The following is a 19139-nucleotide window of genomic DNA, read 5'->3' on the forward strand; positions in this document are numbered from 1 at the left end:
AGAAAAATTCTTTCTCCAAAGGTTATGTTCCCTGTAGTTTCAAATCACAGGAATGTTCATAGGCAGCTCGGTCAAGGTTATCTAGTAATAACCCAGAGAGAACAATTTTATCACCTTGTGATAATTGCTTGTGGACAAAACAAACATTGTACATTGTACCCACATTTAGTCCCCTTAACATAACACATTATATATGTAAGTATGTGTACCCTTTATTGGCTAAAATCTATACTCATATCCATAACATTTAAATTATACATATAACTATATTTATATATATAGGTTATAAAATATAAATATAAATTATTATATTTAGATCAACAACTGATCTCAATTTCAAAAGCAGTAGCTTACTTAATTTCCTGAAATGTGAAAACAAAAAGAAACAAATACGTCTATAGCACTATGAGTTTCAGTTTCTCTCTCTTTTGTTTTTCATCTCTATAATTAGACATTTCCGTAGAATATCTACACACATTATTGTTTAAAAAGGCAAGTAATGTTTACTGTATACTTACTTTGTCTCCAGGACTGTTCTAAATGCTTCAATATATTAGTTTTTGGAACCCACAGAATGAACCTATAAGGTAAGTATTTTAATTGTTTTTATTTCAAAAATAAGAAAAATGAGGCACTTACTAGACGTTAACTTCTCTGTGGACATGATCCATAGAGAGGTAGTTAAGCCAAGAAATGGATCCAGACAGGCCGACTCCAGAGACTCTGCTTTTATTGCCTTAATCTTATGTTTAATGAATGGATTATTTTTCTATATATGTATTTATTTATTTATTGACCCCCCCAATAAATAAATATCAGAGATATCAGAGGCAGGATATATCTCAAGAGTTCATGTTCTTAGTCATCCTACTCTAGTGTCTGCCAGATCTGAGAGTGAAATGAGGGCTGTAATGGGAAAAGTCACAGTTAGAATGGGAACATATCCTAAATTGTGTAGAGTGGAGCTCCTACAGATGGATTCTTAGTGAGCTCTGCTTCCTCTCTCCCTCTCTCTCATATTGTATTGTGCAATAGAATACATAAGAAATGTACATACTCTTTTTATATATGTATATGAAGGATTACATAGTGAAAAACATTACAGCTCAATTAATTAAACATTTATGGAACTGCTGAGGCCTTTTGCTTCTCTGATCCAACTTGCTCATGCTGACTTTTGTGACAATTATTTTTGTGATTTTCCTTTGTACTTTTATTAGCTATATATGCATTCCTAAACCATACAGTTTAATTTCGATTGTTTTAAACTTTATGTGAATAGAATTATTTTGATGTGTATGATTTAAAATTTTTATTTTAGTTACAATTTATATAAATATACAATTTTTATGAGCCTATAATTTTTATGCTATTTTCATTCAGAGTTGAATCAACATTCTAATATATATTTAAAATTGATAGAAAAAAATTCCGTGTTATTTCTTTAATCTAGAATGTTTAAGTAGTAGTGTCTATATTTGTTTCTTAAATAATTCAAAAGAGCTTGTGCATTGAATTTTATGGTAAATAGTTCTATAAAAATTGTTTTCATCTTTTTCTTTTATGTTGATTATTTTGTACCTAGATTTGATGTGCATCAATTTTTTTATAATGTTACCCATGTGTTTTCATATTCATGTGAAATTCTAAATACTTATCTGTTAAATGTGTTCATCTACTCCCTATTTGTGAATTACACATTTTTCATTCTTAATTTGTGATCTTATGGCAGAAATCTCTTTTACTTTAAACTCTTTGATTAAATTATCCAAAAATTGAAAGGTATGTAAGCATTAATTGGTGAATAAAACTTTGATGACATTTCATGATAATAATAACATCTTGAATATTGTTAGTCTTTATTCTATAACTGCAATCTTGATGTTTATTTTGGCAACAAAAATTCTTTGAGAAATATTTTTAAATTACTACATGGCTGAAATAATTTATTCATTTATTATCTATTTATTTTTATTGCTTTGCAATAACAAAATATACCCTTTAGTATTTCTCTTTTAAACTTCATTTATCTATATTTCTATGTTGTTAAATTTTCTTAATGTTTTCTCTTTTAAAATTTGTAGTGTGGAAAGCAAAAAGATAACATTTAAGCAGTGCTTAAAGTAAATTTATATTACCTTAAAACAAAATTTTGTCATTTTAGTGGAGTAATGCTTTTGGTCAGTATGAACAATATATTTATCTAAATCATTAACATTTTGTGGCTTTGCGGAATACAATTAAAAATTTGCAATATAATATTAGAACTAAAATGTATTTATTTGAAAAGATTATTTTCATATAAAAATCATTCTAAAGCACTTCTAACAAGTAATCCTCTTTCCTCTTTCATAATGTTGAAGACCTGGAAGAAAGAGGGAAGCTGATATATACATAGTTTCATAGTTGCTCTGTAAATTACCTTGTTACCAAAATTACCTCTTTTCAGAACCATTTTTATTAAAATATGTATTTATCTTCAGGGAAAAAGTTAACATCTAATGCATTTTAAAATAAGTGAATAAGAGCCTCTGTCTTATAAAACACAATAGAATTCTACTTAAAATATCCTTCATTTAACTTCCAAAAGTATCAGAGGATATATCTTTTCCCAAAAGTTTAATAACATGACATCGGGAGGAATCAGGTATACAACTGCAAACTGTGTCTTATAAATTCTGCTTAGCGAGCACTTTTATCAAAAGAAATGCAAAACAGCCTTTCATTTTTCTTCACAGAATTTGTTAAGTGATGAAGGAAAAGTTAGATTTGCTTTCACTCTGGACAAATTTGGTGAACAAGTTAGCAAGTCAAAGTCCCTATGATATGATGACTATCTTTTAAGGTACATATTTCATTACTATGATTCTCAGATTCTCTTTAAACACATGGAATAAAATTCATTTGTTGAGTAATATTAAGTATGTGCTTGACTTTGAGTCAGGAAGGGGGATAAAAAATGTTAATGTATTTGAAGAATTAAATTTATCAAGGAGTTACTTTAAAATATAATGAAAAGGTTTGGAATGATAGTGGAACAACTAATGTATAGATGAGAATAGAAAAGAAATAGAAAGAAAAGAATAAAAATAAAGGAATAGAATAGAAAGTTATGTTTATTCTTTGTATGCAAGATTTTCTATTTTCATATTTTAATTGTTTATTTGAGATGGAAAATAAAAGCAGTAATTTTCCAAGGCATCAAGCATGTTTTAAAGACTCAGCTGTCATTCCTATTATTAAAGAAGTTACTTACATAAAATCTCCTTACAAAGAAATATAGAATCATTGAGAAAGTAAATGCATAGAATGCATCTTAAGCTTTTACAGAAAATGAAATATATTCAATAGTAATAGGTAATAGACATATAATTTTCTACAAATTAGCAATGATTATTTACAAGTTTAAAAGCGTGATTTTAGAACATTATTTGTGTTTAATAAAATTTAATATTTTATTATTTAATATTTTAAAAAGAAAAAGTATTACTTTATTGTAAATATTTTTTAAATATAAGAGATGAAAAAAAATAAACCATATCACACAGCCTAGTACCTAGTTAATATTTTAGAATGTATATTTCTATTTTATTTTGTGTTTGTGTGTGGGAGAGAGAGTGAGAAAGAGAGAGAGAGAGAAAGAGAGATTTGACAAATCATAACCAAGGATGTGCAATAGCAGCGAAAATATTAGATTATGTCTGGATGCTAAGGAAAGAAGAGATTAAAATATCAGAACTTCAACAAGTTTTTCATATATGAGATACATAGGATAAGATTAATAAAAAATGAACAAAAATGATTAAAAATCTCTACTGACCAAGGAACATACAAGGCCTTGAGAAAATATGTTTGTGGATAATTCTGTATCATTGAAACTCCATGCTTGAAAGGACAAGGGTAAGGAAATCAACATAGAAATTTTCATTTGAAGGTGTTTAATTGCTGTTGTCAGGAACAATTGTGAAAGAGTTGAAATGCACTGGTAGATTATTGGGTATCTTCCTCCTTGGTTATCTGATTCTACAGGTGCTTTTGCACCTTTCATTGTCATTGAGATATTTTACAACTCTATAAATTGTAGATAACCTGCCCTTAGTGTAGATTATTTTTTCCATGGATGTGTAAGTTGTGTGTTGGAAGACAATTGCTTATTGCCATGTGGATATAAAAAGGCTTTTAACATTTTTTACTTCTCTTTTTAAATTTACTTCAGCATTTCATATTTAACTATAATTCTACTCAAAAGTTTCCTTTGAACTGGTTGCAGTTTTTACTTCCAGTCTCCCTTATTAATTAATGAGTTGAATATTTGGCATGTGAGTAATTTATATTCCTGTGAGAGTTATAGTATTACCTTCTTTAAAAATACTTTAACATTTTTGGGTGTTATTAATGGAGATGACCAGTGGATTCACCTGAAGCCAAGTAAACCGTCTTGTTGGGCAAATGTACAATATGAGCTGCTTAAGCTCAGGCTTCCACAGGTGAGTTTCAAGCACAGCTAGAACTTTAACTCTGCTGATTCTTTGTTTTCTAGTACTTTTTACCCTCCTCTACTGATTTTGTTTTGTTTCTGTTTCTGCTTTGCTTATATCTAATAAGTGATTCCCCAGTTTTGCCAGTAATGATTGGGAATTTGGTTTTATGATGTGATCATGTGGTGATCTGTAAATGGATTAATAGATTTATAGAGATCTATTCTCTGTTGGGTTAGAGATGACAGTGAATTTGGTTTGCTAGTTTTGTCATTATTTATTTTTTGTATATTTGTCTATTTTGAGTATACATCAATCCACTGGAAAGCAGAATCACTCTTTAATATCAGGACCAATGAACTTGACCTGTGGCCAAAACTGTGTAATTCAAGCTATTTCTGTGTCTGCATACATGTCTGTAGTTCAAAAAAGCCTTTCCTTCTCATTTTGTGACTATATAAAATTGCCCTATCTTCAGAGAATATCAGTAAATTAGATTATAAAGGAATTATTTTCTGGTTGGCTTATAGATAAATACTCCTAAAATTATCAGAAAATAAGGAAATTGAACTTATAATACTTTAAATATATTTGAAAAATTATTCCTACAGAAACTCAGAACTGCCCTAAGAATCCATATTTAGATAAATATGAAGTAAATGAGACTAATTTAATAATTTTACCTTAATAAAAATGTTTGTTTCCTCTGATTTGTCAGTGTTAATTATAATTCAAGTCAAAAAGCTACAATTTATTCTACTTTGATTTACTTTTCCCAAACATATAGAAGTTTACTGGTGAAATAGCTAACATAAATGTGTGCTCAATTAAATAAAATCATTATTTTGACAAACTTCTTATTTCAAGGTAATTATGTTTTAGAGTATATCAGATTGAAGATAATTTTCAAGATCTTTGGGCAACTTAAATCTTTGGACTGATATTGAATGATTATCAGATACTTGTATATATTCTAGTTAATATAGAATAATTACATCAATTACAAGCATAATTTTAAAGTTATGTAATTCCTTCACATATTTATATGTTATAGAGGATATGTAATTTTGGTTCATGTCAGTGGATATCATCATTTAAAAAGCTTTAAGGGGGCTTCCCTGGTGGCGCAGTGGTTGAGAGTCTGCCTGGTGGGATATGGGTTCATTCCCCGGTCCAGGAGGATCTCACATGCCGCGGAGCGTCTGGGCCCGTGAGCCATGGCTGCTGAGCCTGCGCGTCCGGAGCCTGTGCTCCGCAACGGGAGAGGCCACAACAGTGAGAGGCCCGCGTACCACAAAAAAAAAAAAAAAAAAAAAAAAAAAAAAAAGCTTTAAGAAGCTGCATATGGAGGTCTTTGGCTGTAGAAAGTTGTTTTAAGTATATTTATGAATTCTACTGGAAAACCAAAATGCTTGGAATGATGAAAGATCTAAGTTATTCATCCCCCAGTTTTATCTGTGAAATAAAAGTTACTCATCGGATTAAAAGTTATAATCAATTTAGTGGTTGATATGCTGCTTCGAATAATAGTGAAAGAAAATACACCTGTGAATGTAGTTTAGATTTTCAAGGAAAAAAGAGTAGTTTTGTCATAAGGTAGCATTTCTAAGCCTTTTTTTTTTTTTGGCACCTTGTACCCTTTTACAACTGTTAATTATTGAGAATTGAGGACCCCAAAGATCGTGATATTTACTATATTAAACATGAAAGCTGAGAAACGTTTAAATGTACTTATTTGTAGAGTCACTTGAAGATAGGAATAATTAACACATTGCATGTCAACATGATGAACATCAAAATATTAATATAAATTTAATTTTGCTCTTACAGTTCCCCTGAGATCTATCATCAAATAAAGTGTCAGATTGTTCCAGAATGTGAAAAAGCATAATAATGAAGGACAAAACACAGAAGGTGATATTTTTGCTTTGGTTTATAATACCTGAGTCTAAAAAGAAACTATGAAATATGTTAAAATATTAGCAATTTTTTCTTTATTTCCATTAGCTTGTTTCCTTGGTTTATTGACTAATGTCTTTTCCTATAATAGGTAGAAGAGATTCTGTGTTTTATTGGAACAGTATTCTATGCTTTATGTTGATGATGTTTTACCACTGATTATTTAATGAAAAAAACAAAGAACCAGTGTTTCCTCACTTATAAAAGAGCTGAGGTTCTTTACAACCAAGTTATGTTCTGTGTGCATTTGCCACTTAAACAAATAATCAAGTATTATTTCTCAGTCACTCTTGATTCAGATCTCTTGACAAATTTTTAATTTCTGCCTTCTCCAGATCTGCTTTTATTTGGAGAAAAAAAAACCTACAGAACTTTCAGGATATCTCTTACATGTAAAACTATCCTTGAAAAGTTTCTCACAGGGTCTCTGGAAAATGACAGTTTTTTTCCCCATCTTAGAGAAAGAGGTATCATAAATAGATTTGTTGGATTATTTTCATGGAAAGAGTCAAGTAAGAAGAATGGCATAGACATCCTAAATTTAAATTTGAATAGGTAAAGTTATTAATATGAATATTTCAGAAATTATCTGCTTGATGGAAAGTTTCTAGAAGTTTGCCAGTGCTCTCACTGTACAGACTATGTTTTCATCTTCAAGGAAAATATTGATCAAGACTTTATGATATAATTATGTTGAGTTTTCCTTTACTTGTCAGAGTCCTAATAATGTTTTGCCTGGTATTAGGCAACAAAAATATATGTCTTCAGCCATAATTTTTCTTATTATTTATGTCTACTTGGCCATAACCTTATTTCTTTACTTTGAATGTACACATTCTAGGCTAGAGGTTTTCAGTTTGGAAAGCACATTCAACTTTCTCATAAAGTTTTATAATACTAGAGATGTCTCAAGCCTTCTCCAGAGTTACTGAATCTCTTCACCTGATATTCTCTGTATATATTTTGGTATATCTTAGAATTATTTCCTGTTTTATTTTAATATTTTTTCTTTATGAAAATTATGTTCATTTAGGCTTATAAATCAGATGCATAACATTTCTTGACTTCATTGAAAATAGGTATATTTATTATCATTAGAGATTTTTCGTCTAAATTTTTTGGGAATAGTTTTATTAACTTCCTTTTTCATGCCATGGAAAAAACCCTATTTCCTTGTCAGTTGCACTATTTTTTTTTTTTTTTCAGTACACGGGCTTCTCACTGTTGTGGCCTCTCCCATTGTGGAGCACAGGCTCCGGGCGCGCAGGCTCAGCGGCCATGGCTCACAGGCCTAGCTGCTCCGCGGCATGTGGGATATTCCCGGACCGGGGCACGAACCCGTGTCCCCTGCATCGGCAGGCGGACTCTCAACCACTGGGCCACCAGGGAAGCCCAGTTGCACTAATTTTATTGTGAATTCTAATTAGACTTTTCACATTTGAAATTTATTATTAGAAAAAAATGATAGAAATACCATAGGCTTTTTGTCTGTAGCACAAATAGTATTTGTTTTACTCTGATATATGCTGGATATACTATTATGTGCTGATCAGAGTTTTATCTTAAACAAAGAAGAATAATTTCAAAGCCTCAAGGAAAAAAACAATAGCAGGTACTTTAAACTCAAATGTGGACTTTTCTTTATAGCTTCTGAGCTGACATTGTTTAGATGATATTTAGACTATATCAGTAGACCGAATCAGAATTTTCATGATTCCTTTAAATCAAGAACATTTATGTTGGGTTCATGCTAAACCAAGATGGAGAGGAACAAGAGCTAAAAACATAGGATTGATTAAACTGGTGAAGAAAATTTATTGTGGTTATTTGCTTGCAATATTGTTTATATTGTCTTAATGTTCTATTATTCATGTATGTAAGGAAGCTCTTTTAAAGCTACCCCATTAAATGAAATGACTTTGCTTTGGTAAACTGAAATGACACACCCTGACATCCCAGAAATCATAAACACTTATAAAATCTAATTACTTTTCGTGGCAATATATTTATTTGCTTAGGTTCACTAAGCATCTTTTTTTTTCCATGATATAATTGGACAAATTGATCATGTGGCTAAGGTCTTAGTGGAGTATCATATTTTAAATGATGTTCATTTAAACAGTTATGACCAGCACTTTAAGGAACTAACTTCGGCTGTACTTACAGAGTAAATGCCTACAAAACCCTCCTAGAAAAATTGTCCTGGTGCCTTGCAAATTGTCCTGGTGCCTTGCTTATAGGAGTCCTAGCCTGATGGTTAGTAAGGAAGGTCACCTTTTGGACCAGGAAATTTAGAATATTTTGCGAACCCCTAGAATAGAAAGATTCACCCCAAATTGAGAGTAAATTAGGTGAAATTTGGTAGAGTTTATTGGACTTGTTTTCTGGCCTCAAACAAAATAAACTTTATAAATTCAATCTTAGATTCTTTATGGAAACTTCTAGACAGAAGTTAATTTTGCAGACAATTATTCAATACTGTATAACTCTAGACTTAAAATATAGTCTCAAGGAAGTCTATACAATTAATCAACACTCTTGCAGCAACTTATGTAAAAAATCAGTCCAAATCAAATGAGACAGGCTGATTTTTGGATTAAAAAATTATTTATTAGAAATTATCATAATCACAGGGAAGAGTTGGTGCTGTAAAGAAAAATTTTTTTTAAGATTTTGAAACTGAGAAAAAAATTCTGGGCTTGCTTTTTTCTTTTCTGGGTCACCCGATTCCACGGAGACTCTGCACTTTGCTTTTGAGCTATTCCACTATCAGTTGTCTTATTAGCTATTCTACTGACAGTTGTAGAAAACTGAGAGTAGTGCAAATGATTTCTTTACATAGAAATTAAAATTGTATCTAATCAAATGCCCTGTGGATATTGACCAGTTTCATGAATTTTTGCATCTATTTGTAAATTCATTCCAGCATTCTTCATCTGACTGTACAAGTACTGTACTTTGAATTCTCCTCTGAAACAGTTGAAATATTAATGAATTAAATACATCTTTGATGCTTGAACCATTCCTATTTGTATGAACATCATTATGATGAACAGACTCTAAGGTAAGCACACCCCTCCCATAATTTCCCAGCTCCTAGGGTCCACACCATTGTGTAATACCCTCACATTGAGTGCAGGCAGTATGTATAAATTGCTTCTACCCAACAGAATGTGGCACTTCTGTGGGGATATAGAGATGTCACTCCCTTCATTACATGATATATAAGACTTCATCTTAGACTACAGTGAAAGATTATCCTTGCACGTTTGAGGAAATAAGCAGCTATGTTGAGGAAGTCTTTGTGGCAAAAAAACTGGGTGGGGCCACAAGGAACTATGAGTGGCCTCTAGGACCTAAATGTGGCCTCTAGCAGACAGATAGCAAAAAGCTGAAGCACCCAGTCATGCAAACACAAAGCAATTACTTCTCCCAATAATCTGGATGCTTAGAAGTTATTCTTCCCCATTCTAGCCTCCAGATGAAAACTCAGTTTGGCCAATACCTTGATTGAATCCTTGCGAGACACTGAGCAGAGGATGCAGCCATACTATGCCAAGACTCCAGATCAGAAACTATAAGATGGTAAATCTGTGTGTTATTTTAAGCCACAAAATTTGTGGTAATTGGTTACATATGCAGCAATACTGAGCAACTTATATAGTCATGATTTTACCTTTTGTTTTTAGTTATTCTTTAATAATGTGAATTGGTATAGTTAAACTGCAATTGCTACTGTGCATGTAGACAAAAAGAACAGAAAATATATGGTAGATCAATTATTTCTGCACTGCAAAGCAAATGTCTTAATATGGCATGATTGTTCCTGTTTTACTAAGAAGGTAACCAACAAAACTGGAACTAGGTACCCCAGGCATATGTGGCTACACCCTACAGTAAGCAACAAAGTTTAGGAGAATTGTACAATTCTGAGAGATATTTTTCAAAGGATTTATTTTCTTTTTTAACTTGTAGTTGAAAAAAAATTTATCCTGTACCAGGAAGGAGGAAGGCCATAATCAATTGACCATATGGTATACTGGCTTTTGTAAAAATAGAGCAGAAACTGCTGAAGGCTAAAGCAATTCATAAATTATATTCTTCTTGTGGGAATACCACGGATCTGATGCATTCCTTACTTATTATATTCAGCTTTAAAGTTAAGAGAAGATTTACAAAACACTTAGAAGAAAAGATAGATACATTTTAAAAATTAGTACATAAGGATTGTGTTCTATTGAAGGACTTGCTGAGTACTAAAATTAACTAATTATAGAATTATATTGTTACAGCACTTAAAATATGGTAACAAATATTGAATAATATAACATTTCTGAAATAAAATATAATTAATATAAAATGATTACCTCTGAAATATTATATCATATTTTTCAATATGAGGAAGAGATATAAAGTTATGGGGAAATAAAAAACATACTAATTGATTAACCTTAACAAGAGAAAGTAAATGGATTTAATTTATTCCTGAATAGGTCATTAGAAAAATCTTTAAGGCAGAATATAGTGGAATTAAAACTTAAATATATTATCTAAATCATTAGTGAAGTTCATAAGGCATCATCCACACACTAAAAATTCCATGATTTATAAAATCTTCCTAGCAATACTGAGCAACTTATATAGTCATGATTTTACTTTTTGTTTTTAGTTATTTTTTAATAATGTGAATTAGTATAATTAAATTGTAATTGCGACTGTGAATCAAGTTTTTGTCTCATTGACTTTTTAAAATTCTCTGAAGTTTAAAGAATGGGATGATTTCAGAGGACAGTAAGCATTAAATGTAGGAAAGCTGTGAGATAATATAGATATTAGAATAATCTATTGAGACAACAGAAAAGAGAAAACTAAGCTCACCATACAAAGTTTAGAGACTTAAACCATTCAAGACAATGTGTGTGAAACATCTTTTGCCAGCTGACTTACTGAGTTTATTTCAATTATTTTTGAATATTTTACCGTTTATGATTAATGTTGTCTTTATAGTGGAATATCTTTGCAAATGTACCTCATTAATATTCAGGAATAAATATACTAACATTATTTGCTCTGCGGGCCTCTCACTGCCGTGACCCCTCCCGTTGCTGAGCACAGGCCCCGGATGCGCAGGCCCAGCGGCAATGGCTCACGGGCCCAGCCGCTCCGCAGCACGTGGCATCCTCCTGGACCGGGGCACGAACCCGTGTCCCCTGCATCGGCAGGCGGACTCCCAACCACTGCGCCACCAGGGAAGCCCTCTTCTGTGTTTTTATACACGTATAGGTTTTACCTGTGGTAATACCAGTGGTGATTTTTTTAATCAGAAAATAACTAATACAAAGTACTAGACAATTCTGACTGTCAATGCTTGTGTATTTCCTTTCTTCCCAATGACATTCAGTGCTGTTGTCAAAGTGATCACTTTTTCTGTCTCTTCACTCTTCATTTTGCATTTCATGGTGTAACATCTCCTTTCCAGCACAGCACTAATATTGGCACCCCTTCTGGTAACTAACCCCTTAACCTGACCTGAAGTCTTTCTCGTTAGATGAAACTGTTAAAGATTGCATCTTTTCTGAGTTCAGAGCAACACTGGTTTGCTCACTAAGTATTTGTGGAATTAATAAAACCATTTCGTGCTCCTGATTCTTACTTGCAGACACAGTAGCAGCACAGGCGCTTTTATCTTCCCTAATCTACTCTTTCTCGTCCAGCATGTCCTTTGTCTTCAGAGCCTGTCAGCATACAAGGTAGAGACAAAGATCTTACAACCACAGTGCTGGAGATGTGTGAAATCGTTTTCTAAATTGTGTAATTATTTTTGCTCCAAAATATCTTGCTGACTTCTTGCACTTTGTTGATAGTTATTGTTTTCTTTTTTCTCCATGAAAGTTTTGAATATAAGGATGATTTTAATGATAAATGATTGATTTTTCTCTCATCTACCCTAAAATATATATTCCTTACCATTCTTATCTTAGGAATGAGGTTTGTGAGTCCCAAGGAAGGACAGGAGACCTGCTTCTCTATTACAGGAATTGCCGTCCTCCTGATGACTTATAATGTCAGGATAGGTGAATATCTGTTCACTGGGCCTGGGCCATTTTGGATATAGAGATGGTTAAGGATTACACCAAACTTTGCACCGTGTTTGAAATAATGCAGGGGATCCAATTCTTTTCTATCTAATTAAATGCACAAAGACTCAAATCTAAATACCTTATGATTTCTTTTTTCTCCCCCTTTTTTCCTGACTTATTATTACAGCTTTGTTAAAAAATGTGATTTGGCAGAACAAGTGCTAGTGTTGTTCCAGACAAAAGATCAGAGCATTAAGATTTGTGTTTATGACAAATAAAAACAGGAACTAAAAGAAGAACCCTGGATAAATGAATCCTCAGAGATTAGAAATGATTTGTCAACTAAGAAAGGGAAAGAGGAACATTGATGCATACCATCAGGGACTGTAATTGTACTTTTTTTCAGTTTGTTTAATCTATACCACTTTCCCCATCCCTTCCTAGATTACTTTGAATCATATCCAGTGAATCATCACTTTAACTGAAGATATTCAGTAGGTATCCCTAAATAACATGCACTCTTAAAAAACACATCACTATAAATCTAAAATTAACACTAATTTTTAATGTCTTCAAGTATTAACTTTCCACATTTCTTTATATTTTTAACTATTTTTAAAATTGTGGTAAAATATACATAAAATAAAATTTACCATTTTAAACATTTTAAAATGTATAGTTCAGTGGCATTAAGTAGATTTATATTGTTTTACAACCATTACCATCATTATTCTCTGAAACTTTTTCATCAAATACCTGTCTTTAAAAATTGTTTGAATCATTATTCAAACAATTTTCATATATTATGACTTGGAAAAATGACTCAAATGTTGTTTAATATTTCAAGTTCCCATATATCTCTTTTTTTCTTGAAATATTTTATTGAAGAAAACAGTTCATAAATCTTATAAGAATCATATTCTCATATCATAGTCATACATGGATGATTGTAGACACAAAGTAATTTCTTATGACTTTGTAGTTAGAATTAAAGTTTTTACAGTACTCACATTTAATTATTATTATTATTATTATTATTTTTTGCGGTGCGCGGGCCCCTCACTGTTGTGGACTCTCCCGCTGCAGAGCACAGGCTCTGGATGCGCAGTCTCAGCGGCCACGGCTCATGGGCCCATATGCTCCGCGGCACGTGGGATCCTCCCAGACCGGGGCACGAACCCACGTCCCCTGCATTGGCAGGCGGACTCCCAACCACTGCGCCACCAGGGAAGCCCACATTTAATTATTTTTGACAAGACTGCCTCATATAAAATTCTATGTACTTCCATTCAGGATTGTGATGGTTAACTTTACATCAACATGACTGGGCCACAAAGTAACCAGATATTTGATAAAACATTAATCTGGGTGTAACTGTGAGAGTATTTGTGGATGAGATCATGGTAGACTAAGTAAAAGGGATTGTCCTCCCCAGTGTGAGTGAGCCTTATCTAATCAGTTAAAGCCTGAGTAGAATAAAAAGGCTGACCCTTCCATGAGTAAGAGAGAATTCTTCTTGTCTCACTGATTGAGCAGGAATATTGATCTTTTTCTGTCTTCAGACTGGAACTGAAACATCAACTTTTTTTGTATTCCAAGCTTGCTGGATTTCAGATTGGAACTTATACCATTGGCTCTCCTCATTCTTGGACCTTTGGACTCAGACTAGAACTAAACCATCAGCTCTCTCCTGAGGTCTTGGAACTTCTCAACTTCCATAGTCATGTGAACTAATTCCTTGTAGTAAATCTTTGTTGATATATATATCATGTTGATTCTGTTTTTCCAGAGAATCCTGACTGACGCCAGGGATACATATGTCTGGTTGCCTTTGCTTTTGTGACATTACCACTAATGATAATTATTAGATCTCTTAATTAAGGATTGCAAAATAGAGATATTCTAATTCTTATTTGATTACTTATGTAATATTTCTATAATTAGAAACTTTCACTGACCAAAAATTTATTTATCCTTATGTTCTGAACTATCAGAATGACAAATAAATGAAGAGCAAAGGAAACAATCAACAAAATTTAAAGGCAACTTACAAAACTGGGAGAAAATCTTTGCAAACCACATATCTGATAAGAGATTCACATCCAAAATATATAAAGAACTAATACAACTCAGTGGCAAAAAAAAAAAGACATTTTTTTCCAAATAAGACATACAAATGGATAACAGGTACATGAAAGGGCGCTCAGCATCATTCATAATCAGGGAAATGCAAATCAAACCCAAAATGAGATATCTTCTTAAAGGTAGATATAAAGATGATGTTAGAATGGCTGTCATCAAAAAGAAAAGAGATAACATTATGTATCACATTACATATATTTGTACAACATGGATGGACCATGAGGGCATTGTGCTAAGTGAAATAAGCCAGGCAGATAAAGACAAAACAGTTACGGTATCACTTATACGTAGTATTTTTTAAAAAGATGAACTCATAGAAACAGAGTAGAAAAGTGGTTGACAAGAACTGAGGGGTGAGGGAAATAGAAGTTAGGAAAAGGATACAAACTTTCAGTGATAAGAAAAAAAAGGCACATATAAGAAGTTTAGCTTCCATTACCCTTTACTATTTTTTGCTTCCCCAGAAAGATTATTTAAACATATTTATCATTTATTTTTCTATTTTTTAAATATAACATTGTGTAGCATACTACACATTCCATCTTGTTTTTTTCACTGCAGTACATTGTGAAGAATACTGCATAGTATTATAAAAATGTATAACTCATCTGGAAAATATCTTCATAGAAAGGTTTTTGAGGAAGTAATATACTTGAAATTGGTCTTTAGAACTGACAACTGTGTGTGGAAAAAAATGGAAGAGTCAAAGTCTAAGTATGTGGAGGTCAGTTAGAAAGGTACTAGATTTGTCTAGATGAAAAGATGAAAAACTTGAAATGGGTAGAGATGGCTAGAAATGAAGAGGCACAAAGTTAGAGTAGATGGTTTTGGAAACTTATCAGATGTGGATAGTAAAAAAGAGACATTGCCTAACATAATTTCAAGTTTGCAAAACAGGATGACTGAGAGAATTATGGTGACATGAAAACGAGTGAGAAATGCATAAAACAGTACTTACTGAAATTAAAATATTATACATTCAACATTCAATTTTGAATCTATTTTGTTTTGTGATTACACCTGCCATATTGTCTAATGGTTTGTGAAAATGAAAGATAAGACTGGAGAAAAGTGAGACCTAGAGACATACAAATTCATTTTATTTACATAAAGGGAGAGATCAATACAAGAGATTAAAGAGAATGCCAATGAAAATAGTTCAGAGCATGGAGTAGACATAAAAAGAGAAAGAAATGAAAAACAAAGTATCATAGAATCAAATAAGGCAAAAGAAGGAAGCGAGTATTAGACTGAAATATATTTCGATCAATGTGTGAATGTAATGTACAATAAATTTTTAAATAATTTTTAGTCTATAGAAGTCAAGTGGCCATTTGGTATCAGTCGTGTTTGTATCCATTTGGAAGAAATATTCAGAAAATCATATTGTAGTTATATTGTACTTATTTATGTGAACATAGAGCATTTACTTGTCAAATGAGATTTATCCCCTTTGTAGTCATTTAAGGAACTTAAAATCCACGATGCTATAGAGCATATTTTACAAGGAAAGTTCTCACTTTATTTTTGTTTCTACATGAGTCTCATATGGAGAACAAACTGTTCCTACCCACATATGGAAAACTTGGTAATATATATCATAATAATTGGAAAAAGTCAAAATGAAACAGAAGGAATATGACACAAAAAGTTTTTTACCTATGTTTCACAGGGAGTGTAAAGTTGTAGCTGAGACAATTAGAAGTTTGTTACCTAGACATAAAATGCACAATGACTAAAAAGTACCTTTTAGAGTATAAATGCTGCATAGAAATTTGCAGTTAAATATATTACTAGTTTACTTCCTAAATTTGATTCCAGAACTATAGTTCCTTGCAAATATGTATAACATGTTTAGATTAAGGTACAATTGTATTAGAAATATGTTCTGATTATTTTACTTAATACCTTAAAAACTTTGTTTTTATGCTAACATATTTATGATAATTCCATGGCATCAATAAAATAATAATGCCTTATCATGATTTAAATATAATGTAACTATATCCAAGACATTATATAAATTTCTGTGACTATATTTGTCTTATAGAATATAAGGCTAAAAATTAGTCAGCTTTCTAATTAACATGAATGTTCTCTGGAGCCTTGAGAATATTTTCCCAAATGGTTTTTGCATATACAGCTACTTGCTCTATAATTATGAGGTTTGTTTCAATGAATGGTACCTTTTAAAATTTGAAGTGCTGCTACAAAGCATGAAAAATACAGATCACAAAACTATTTGTTTATAAAAAGAAAATGGTATTATAAAAAGATTTGAAACAACTATATATTTCATATTAATTTCATCTGTTGTATTTAAGTATCCACTTATTCAAAATTTTCAGTGTAAACTAAAGTTGTTAAGTGAAAAATATACAGTATCCTTTCTTAATGAAGGAAAAATAAATGGTTGGTGAGGCTTAAAAACAATGTAGAAAAATAAAGCAGAAGGAGTAGCTTGAATAGCCAAAAAGTCTCTCGGCTGATATCCAGTATGAGACTTGAATAAACCAGTCTTTGGCAGAGCATCGTTAGGTTGTTTGCATAATATTCATTGCGTTGAAGCTGAACTTCTAGATGCAGGAGTAAATTTTTCTTATGCATCTGCTGCAATGCACTGATGTTGAATAAGTTTTAATTTCTAAAAGTCATATAAATATCTCTAGGTTAGAAGTAAACTGCTTGTCAGAGACAAAAAACACACATGAATATTACCTAGACTCAGTACAAAATATAATATTTTTGAAGGATTTTAAACTGTGTCCACAAAATGCCTAATAAAATAGGTGTCCCCAAATCAGACCATAATAGAATAAAAATATACAAGGTATTTGTCAACAATTAATGAGATATATAATTATAAATAAGGTTAAAGAATAATGTTCTGCATACAGAAGTACTTATGACCCATAATGAGTAGAAGAATGGTATGAATTGAAACAGGTGAAAAATAATATAAAGAATAATAGAGTTTTTCAATGTTAGTCATAAATTAAGAATTTGTTCTGCTTTCATTGTTGTATTATTACATTGTGAGCCTCATATGCTATAAATGGGGCTTCGCATGCAATTACAGGATAAAAAAGATTTTTGGTCTTATAATGAAACTATTTGACAAATATCCATCAACTCTATTTCTTCGGTAAATTATTTTATCTGCTTCAATAGAAAACACACAAAAATATTTTAAGTTAAGTTTGGAGCATTTTCCCCAAATTATGTATTGTGGATTTCCTGCCCCACTGATGAATTAAGGTCAAATAACTTTGATATACTGCCTGCAGTAGCCCCCGATTAGAAATTTGCAATGTATTATATTTGCATGTGAAAGGTCAGAGAATCTATGTTAAAAATCCTGTTCATTTTTTAAACATTGTGTTTAAACAGAATACAAACACTTACAGAACCTCCATAAATGTTTCAAGAACTAGTTCTTTGAATATAATTTGGAAAATATGGAGGTAGAAATTACCCATGTTTTAATTATCTTCTTAACCTGTAACTCCAAAACTATATTAAGTTTTTGGCTAATTCTAGCTAAGCCTTTCCTGTATTTCAGAATGAACTTAGATCATCTATCTCCCTTTCTAAAAACTTGTGTTCTTTCTGACTCTATCATTTCTAGTCTTCTGATTATCTTTTCTAGATCTTTTTCTGTAGGCACTGAGTGTAACTGGCCAATTATTAATATTTTATGCAATTTGTTCTAGAGACTGTCCTCTCAAATGTATATATCTAGTTCCAGGAAACTCTTCTCTCAACTATTCAGTTTAAAATATTGTATGCTACATAACCTTATGCAAATATTTTATATTCTAATTTTATTATAATTACTTAGTATTTATATTATAAATTTTCAAAACACTAAGACATCTTTTGCTTTTTGATTTTGCTTTCCTGATTTGTGTACTGAACAAATATCCATAAAGCACTTAAAGCATTTTAGGAAAAAGGCACATTATAAGTAATAATTTGTGAAATAAAGCTCTTCATTTGTAGACTGTCAAGAAACACGTACTATAATTTATAATGTATTTATAAAAGACATATTATCCATTAAATTCACCTACTGATATTTACTAGGGTATACTTCAACAAACGAGCAAAAAATTCTCATGACCAGCGCATCTTAAAAGTGAAGACAATCGAAACATGAGCGTGGGAAAAGTTCTGATACAAATGAACAAAAGGAGAGAGAGAATATAGTAAGAAATACTCAGAAGTATAAATTTCATTTAAAATCGTGGCATTTTCAAGATTTCAAAAAGTAAATTTCACTTTACAGTGCTTAACACAATTATTAGTAATTTTAAATTCAACGATTTTGGTTATCTTCTAACATTTTTAATATCTCCTAAGTTATAACAAGTTTTAAATATATGCACCCACAGCTTTTGGGGAAAAAATAAACTTATGCTAGTAGAAAGATCCAGTCTGAAGGAACTTTCCCTTTAAATATTTCTTTGTAGATGTGTTT

General features: G+C 31.5%; 1 long non-coding RNA gene across 2 annotated transcripts in view; it reads left to right on the plus strand.

The window, feature by feature from the left end:
• The first annotated feature begins 528 nt into the window (after positions 1–528).
• LOC307182738 overlaps positions 529–19139 on the plus strand; it is a 34813-nt gene continuing 16202 nt past the window's right edge. The window contains exons 1-6 of one of the 2 annotated variants that reach the window (XR_013827247.1): positions 529–587; positions 2739–2845; positions 6309–6392; positions 9364–9501; positions 9912–10022; positions 18746–18929. This is a non-coding gene — a long non-coding RNA (uncharacterized lncRNA). The remainder of the gene's footprint in view (positions 588–2738; positions 2846–6308; positions 6393–9363; positions 9502–9911; positions 10023–18745; positions 18930–19139) is intronic. The other variant, XR_013827248.1, reaches the window with a different exon arrangement.

Source organism: Stenella coeruleoalba (genome assembly GCF_951394435.1).
Source record: "Stenella coeruleoalba genome assembly, chromosome: 2".
Lineage (NCBI taxonomy): Eukaryota > Metazoa > Chordata > Mammalia > Artiodactyla > Delphinidae > Stenella > Stenella coeruleoalba.